Source organism: Syngnathus leptorhynchus, unplaced genomic scaffold (genome assembly GCF_054491065.1).
Source record: "Syngnathus leptorhynchus isolate UIUO unplaced genomic scaffold, UIUO_Slep HiC_scaffold_555, whole genome shotgun sequence".
NCBI lineage: Eukaryota > Metazoa > Chordata > Actinopteri > Syngnathiformes > Syngnathidae > Syngnathus > Syngnathus leptorhynchus.
This window is the reverse complement of record NW_028232458.1, coordinates 1-7,500: the sequence shown is the minus strand read 5'-3', so window position 1 is coordinate 7,500 and position 7,500 is coordinate 1.

Genomic DNA, 7,500 nt, shown 5'->3' with positions numbered 1-7,500 from the left:
CAGACTCAGCCGTTGCGGCCCCCCCGAGCCCGCAGCGCGTAGCGCGGAAGCCATACGCCCCCCCGATGCGGAGCGACAGACGCCCCCAGCGACCGCGGTTGGTCGGGAAGGCTTTTCGGATAGAGGTCGGACGGTGTGTGTGTGGACGGCTTCCCGTGGTGCCGCCGCTATCAAGCCGGAGGGTTTGAGAAACGACATTCGCGGAAGGACCGGCGCGGCCGGCGGACGCTCGCACGCGCGGCGCCCGACACTCAGCCGCTCGCTCGGCCTCCGTGGATCGTGGCTAGGTGGGATGGATGCCAAACCGGGTCGTCTCGGTCTCGCCGCAGTACGGTCGCGCCGGGGCCTGCGGGGCGGCGCGGGGAGCGCACGCTCACGCGGCGGCCGGGGCGCTAGAGTGCGACCCGCAGTGGGTAGGAACCGTCCACCCGACGTCGGACGAGCCGAGGCCGATGGAGGCCCTACCAAGGCGGGTCATGAGTGCCAGTCGGTCAGTTGGGTGAGGGGGTACTCGGAGGCCCGCCGGGAGCAGACGGGCGACCGGGGATGGGGGGCGTACGCGGGCGGGCGCCGGGAGAAGACGGCCCGTCCGGGGTCGAATCTCGGCCTGTGTTTTCGGAGCCGGCCGGGCATCACGCTCCCTCCTTGGATGGACAACATTCGTAGTTGACACTTTGTGTCATTTTATCCGAGCGGGCGGGCGCCTCGAGAGGCGGACCGTCCGGGGCGACTCTCGGCCTGTGTTTTCGGAGCCGGCCGGGCCTCACGCTCCCTCCTTGGATGGACAACATTCGTAGTTGACACTTTGTGTCATTTTATCCGAGCAGACGGGCGCCGCGAGGCGGACCGTCCGGGGCGACTCTCGGCCTGTGTTTTCGGAGCCGGCCGGGCATCACGCTCCCTCCTTGGATGGACAACATTCGTAGTTGACACTTTGTGTCATTTTATCCGAGCAGACGGGCGCCGCGAGGCGACCGTCCGGGGCGACTCTCGGCCTGTGTTTAAGGAGCCGGCCGGGCATCACGCTCCTTCCTTGGATGGACAACATTCGTAGTTGACACTTTGTGTCATTTTATCCGAGCGGGCGGGCGCCGCGAGGCGGACCGTCCGGGGCGACTCTCGGCCTGTGTTTAAGGAGCCGGCCGGGCATCACGCTCCTTCCTTGGATGGACAACATTCGCAGTTGACACTTTGTGTCATTTTATCCGAGCAGACGGGCGCCGCGAGGCGGACCGTCCGGGGCGACTCTCGGCCTGTGTTTTCGGAGCCGGCCGGGCATCACGCTCCCTCCTTGGATGGACAACATTCGTAGTTGACACTTTGTGTCATTTTATCCGAGCAGACGGGCGCCGCGAGGCGACCGTCCGGGGCGACTCTCGGCCTGTGTTTAAGGAGCCGGCCGGGCATCACGCTCCTTCCTTGGATGGACAACATTCGTAGTTGACACTTTGTGTCATTTTATCCGAGCGGGCGGGCGCCGCGAGGCGGACCGTCCGGGGCGACTCTCGGCCTGTGTTTAAGGAGCCGGCCGGGCATCACGCTCCTTCCTTGGATGGACAACATTCGCAGTTGACACTTTGTGTCATTTTATCCGAGCAGACGGGCGCCGCGAGGCGGACCGTCCGGGGCGACTCTCGGCCTGTGTTTTCGGAGCCGGCCGGGCATCACGCTCCCTCCTTGGATGGACAACATTCGTAGTTGACACTTTGTGTCATTTTATCCGAGCAGACGGGCGCCGCGAGGCGGACCGTCCGGGGCGACTCTCGGCCTGTGTTTAAGGAGCCGGCCGGGCATCACGCTCCTTCCTTGGATGGACAACATTCGCAGTTGACACTTTGTGTCATTTTGTTCGGCCTGTGTTTAAGGAGGCGGCCGTCCTCCACTCGGTCCGTGTTTAAGGAGCGACACTCGCGCTCCGGTTCGGCCTGTATTTAGGGAGGCGGCCGTCCTCCGCTTGGTCTGTGTTAAGGGCGACACTCTGTCCATGTTTGAGGAGCCTGGCCCTGACGCTCCTCTCCGGCCTGTGTTTAAGGAGGCGGCCGTCCTCCCCTTGGTCCGTGTTAAGGGCGACACTCGGTCCATGTTTGAGGAGCCTGGCCCTGACGCTCCTCTCCGGCCTGTGTTTAAGGAGGCGGCCGTCCTCCCCTTGGTCCGTGTTAAGGGCGACACTCGGTCCATGTTTGAGGAGCCTGGCCCTGACGCTCCTCTCCGGCCTGTGTTTAAGGAGGCGGCCGTCCTCCCCTTGGTCTGTGTTAAGGGCGACACTCGGTCCATGTTTGAGGAGCCTGGCCCTGACGCTCCTCTCCGGCCTGTGTTTAAGGAGGCGGCCGTCCTCCCCTTGGTCCGTGTTAAGGGCGACACTCGGTCCATGTTTGAGGAGCCTGGCCCTGACGCTCCTCTCCGGCCTGTGTTTAAGGAGGCGGCCGTCCTCCCCTTGGTCCGTGTTAAGGGCGACACTCGGTCCATGTTTGAGGAGCCTGGCCCTGACGCTCCTCTCCGGCCTGTGTTTAAGGAGGCGGCCGTCCTCCCCTTGGTCTGTGTTAAGGGCGACACTCGGTCCATGTTTGAGGAGCCTGGCCCTGACGCTCCTCTCCGGCCTGTGTTTAAGGAGGCGGCCGTCCTCCCCTTGGTCTGTGTTAAGGGCGACACTCGGTCCATGTTTGAGGAGCCTGGCCCTGACGCTCCTCTCCGGCCTGTGTTTAAGGAGGCGGCCGTCCTCCACTTCCTTCCATGCACCACCACATTCGCAGTTGACACTTTGCCATTTTTTCAGAGAGGTGACACTTAGTCGTTTTTTCGAAAGTTGACACTTAGTCGTTTTTTCGAAAGTTGACACTTTGCCGTTTTTTCAGAGAGGCGACACTTAGTCGTTTTTTCGAAAGTTGACACTTAGCAGTTTTTTCGAAAGTTGACACTTAGCCGTTTTTTCGAAAGTTGACACTTAGCCGTTTTTTCGAAAGTTGACACTTAGTCACTTTTTCGCCACAGTGACACCTCCAGCGCGTGCCACGGCGCTTTTCAGGTCTTCTATCCGACCTTGTGCTGTCGAGGACGGCGTGTCCGACGCCGTGGGGAGACCAGCACCATCTCCTCCATACTCGTAAACGGGGTGCTTTGGAAAACGGGGGGAAAGTCGATGAGTACACTGACTACTGGGACCATTTCATTGTACTCTGGCGCACCTGAAGACCAAAAAAGGTACTGCACCTTAGCCCGGGTACCTCACCCCCTGGTACCTCGAGGAGAACTTAGAAAAATTTCGACAAATTTTTGGTGAGCTCCAGGGAGAGAGGCTGATTTTTCGCTTTTTGAGGCCGACCGCCGAACCGGCGCGGGGCGGACTCACAAGCCCCGCAGAGCCGTGGGCACTTAGTCGTTTTTTCAGAGAGGCGACACTTAGTCGTTTTTTCAGAGGCGACACTTAGTCGTTTTTTCGAAAGTTGACACTTAGCCGTTTTTTCGAAAGTCGACACTTAGCCGTTTTTTTGGAAAGTTGACACTTAGTCGTTTTTTCGAAAGTTGACACTTAGTCGTTTTTTCGCCACAATTGGCTCTGAGCTCCAGGGGGAGAGCCTGGTTTTGCCTTATTTCAGGCCGGCTGGGGAACCGGCGCGGGTCGGATGCACGAGCCCGGCAGAGCCGTGGGCACTTAGAAAATTTTCGCCGATTAAGCTGGGACCTCCAGGCGGAGACCGGCATTCCTCGTCCTCGGGGTTCGACCCAGGAACCGGCGCTGGGCAGACGCCGTAGCCACGCAGAGCCGTGGGCACTTAGAAAATATTCGCCAAGTTGGCTCTGAGCTCCAGGCGGAGAGGCTGGTTTTGCCTTATATCAGGCCGGCTGGGGAACCGGCGCGGGTCGGATGCACGAGCCCGCAGAGCCGTGGGCACTTTGCCATTTTCTCAGAGTCGACACTTAGTCGTTTTTTCAGAGAGGCGACACTCTGTCGTTTTTTCGAAAGTTGACACTTTGCCGTTTTTTCAGAGAGGCGACACTTAGCCGTTTTTTCAGAGATGTGACACTTAGCCGTTTTTTCAGAGATGTGACACTTAGCCGTTTTTTCAGAGATGTGACACTTTGCCGTTTTTTCGAAAGTTGACACTTAGCCGTTTTTTCGAAAGTCGACACTTAGCCGTTTTTTCAGAGATGTGACACTTTGCCGTTTTTTCGAAAGTTGACACTTAGCCGTTTTTTCGAAAGTTGACACTTAGTCGTTTTTTCACAGATGTGACACTTAGAAACTTTTTGCCAAGTTGGCTGTGAGCTCCAGGAGGAGACCGTTATTTTTCGTCATTCGAGGCCGACTGCGGAACCGGCGCTGGGCGGACGCCAAAGCTCGGCAGGGCCGTGGGCACTTAGAAACTTTTTGCCAAGTTGGCTGTGAGCTCCAGGAGGAGACCGTTATTTTTCGTCATTCGAGGCCGACTGCGGAACCGGCGCTGGGCGGACGCCAAAGCTCGGCAGGGCCGTGGGCACTTAGAAACTTTTTGCCAAGTTGGCTGTGAGCTCCAGGAGGAGACCGTCATTTTTCGTCATTCGAGGCCGACTGCGGAACCGGCGCTGAGCGGACGCCAAAGCTCGGCAGGGCCGTGGGCACTTAGAAACTTTTTGCCAAGTTGGCTGTGAGCTCCAGGAGGAGACCGTTATTTTTCGTCATTCGAGGCCGACTGCGGAACCGGCGCTGGGCGGACGCCAAAGCTCGGCAGGGCCGTGGGCACTTAGAAACTTTTTGCCAAGTTGGCTGTGAGCTCCAGGAGGAGACCGTTATTTTTCGTCATTCGAGGCCGACTGCGGAACCGGCGCTGGGCGGACGCCAAAGCTCGGCAGGGCCGTGGGCACTTAGAAACTTTTTGCCAAGTTGGCTGTGAGCTCCAGGAGGAGACCGTTATTTTTCGTCATTCGAGGCCGACTGCGGAACCGGCGCTGGGCGGACGCCAAAGCTCGGCAGGGCCGTGGGCACTTAGAAACTTTTTGCCAAGTTGGCTGTGAGCTCCAGGAGGAGACCGTCATTTTTCGTCATTCGAGGCCGACTGCGGCACCGGCGCTGAGCGGACGCCAAAGCTCGGCAGGGCCGTGGGCACTTAGAAACTTTTTGCCAAGTTGGCTGTGAGCTCCAGGAGGAGACCGTTATTTTTCGTCATTCGAGGCCGACTGCGGAACCGGCGCTGGGCGGACGCCAAAGCTCGGCAGGGCCGTGGGCACTTAGAAACTTTTTGCCAAGTTGGCTGTGAGCTCCAGGAGGAGACCGTCATTTTTCGTCATTCGAGGCCGACTGCGGAACCGGCGCTGAGCGGACGCCAAAGCTCGGCAGGGCCGTGGGCACTTAGAAACTTTTTGCCAAGTTGGCTGTGAGCTCCAGGAGGAGACCGTTATTTTTCGTCATTCGAGGCCGACTGCGGAACCGGCGCTGGGCGGACGCCAAAGCTCGGCAGGGCCGTGGGCACTTAGAAACTTTTTGCCAAGTTGGCTGTGAGCTCCAGGAGGAGACCGTTATTTTTCGTCATTCGAGGCCGACTGCGGAACCGGCGCTGGGCGGACGCCAAAGCTCGGCAGGGCCGTGGGCACTTAGAAACTTTTTGCCAAGTTGGCTGTGAGCTCCAGGAGGAGACCGTTATTTTTCGTCATTCGAGGCCGACTGCGGAACCGGCGCTGGGCGGACGCCAAAGCTCGGCAGGGCCGTGGGCACTTAGAAACTTTTTGCCAAGTTGGCTGTGAGCTCCAGGAGGAGACCGTCATTTTTCGTCATTCGAGGCCGACTGCGGCACCGGCGCTGAGCGGACGCCAAAGCTCGGCAGGGCCGTGGGCACTTAGAAACTTTTTGCCAAGTTGGCTGTGAGCTCCAGGAGGAGACCGTTATTTTTCGTCATTCGAGGCCGACTGCGGAACCGGCGCTGGGCGGACGCCAAAGCTCGGCAGGGCCGTGGGCACTTAGAAACTTTTTGCCAAGTTGGCTGTGAGCTCCAGGAGGAGACCGTCATTTTTCGTCATTCGAGGCCGACTGCGGAACCGGCGCTGAGCGGACGCCAAAGCTCGGCAGGGCCGTGGGCACTTAGAAACTTTTTGCCAAGTTGGCTGTGAGCTCCAGGAGGAGACCGTTATTTTTCGTCATTCGAGGCCGACTGCGGAACCGGCGCTGGGCGGACGCCAAAGCTCGGCAGGGCCGTGGGCACTTAGAAACTTTTTGCCAAGTTGGCTGTGAGCTCCAGGAGGAGACCGTTATTTTTCGTCATTCGAGGCCGACTGCGGAACCGGCGCTGGGCGGACGCCAAAGCTCGGCAGGGCCGTGGGCACTTAGAAACTTTTTGCCAAGTTGGCTGTGAGCTCCAGGAGGAGACCGTTATTTTTCGTCATTCGAGGCCGACTGCGGAACCGGCGCTGGGCGGACGCCAAAGCTCGGCAGGGCCGTGGGCACTTAGAAACTTTTTGCCAAGTTGGCTGTGAGCTCCAGGAGGAGACCGTCATTTTTCGTCATTCGAGGCCGACTGCGGCACCGGCGCTGAGCGGACGCCAAAGCTCGGCAGGGCCGTGGGCACTTAGAAACTTTTTGCCAAGTTGGCTGTGAGCTCCAGGAGGAGACCGTTATTTTTCGTCATTCGAGGCCGACTGCGGAACCGGCGCTGGGCGGACGCCAAAGCTCGGCAGGGCCGTGGGCACTTAGAAACTTTTTGCCAAGTTGGCTGTGAGCTCCAGGAGGAGACCGTCATTTTTCGTCATTCGAGGCCGACTGCGGAACCGGCGCTGAGCGGACGCCAAAGCTCGGCAGGGCCGTGGGCACTTAGAAACTTTTTGCCAAGTTGGCTGTGAGCTCCAGGAGGAGACCGTTATTTTTCGTCATTCGAGGCCGACTGCGGAACCGGCGCTGGGCGGACGCCAAAGCTCGGCAGGGCCGTGGGCACTTAGAAACTTTTTGCCAAGTTGGCTGTGAGCTCCAGGAGGAGACCGTTATTTTTCGTCATTCGAGGCCGACTGCGGAACCGGCGCTGGGCGGACGCCAAAGCTCGGCAGGGCCGTGGGCACTTAGAAACTTTTTGCCAAGTTGGCTGTGAGCTCCAGGAGGAGACCGTTATTTTTCGTCATTCGAGGCCGACTGCGGAACCGGCGCTGGGCGGACGCCAAAGCTCGGCAGGGCCGTGGGCACTTAGAAACTTTTTGCCAAGTTGGCTGTGAGCTCCAGGAGGAGACCGTCATTTTTCGTCATTCGAGGCCGACTGCGGCACCGGCGCTGAGCGGACGCCAAAGCTCGGCAGGGCCGTGGGCACTTAGAAACTTTTTGCCAAGTTGGCTGTGAGCTCCAGGAGGAGACCGTTATTTTTCGTCATTCGAGGCCGACTGCGGAACCGGCGCTGGGCGGACGCCAAAGCTCGGCAGGGCCGTGGGCACTTAGAAACTTTTTGCCAAGTTGGCTGTGAGCTCCAGGAGGAGACCGTCATTTTTCGTCATTCGAGGCCGACTGCGGCACCGGCGCTGAGCGGACGCCAAAGCTCGGCAGGGCCGTGGGCA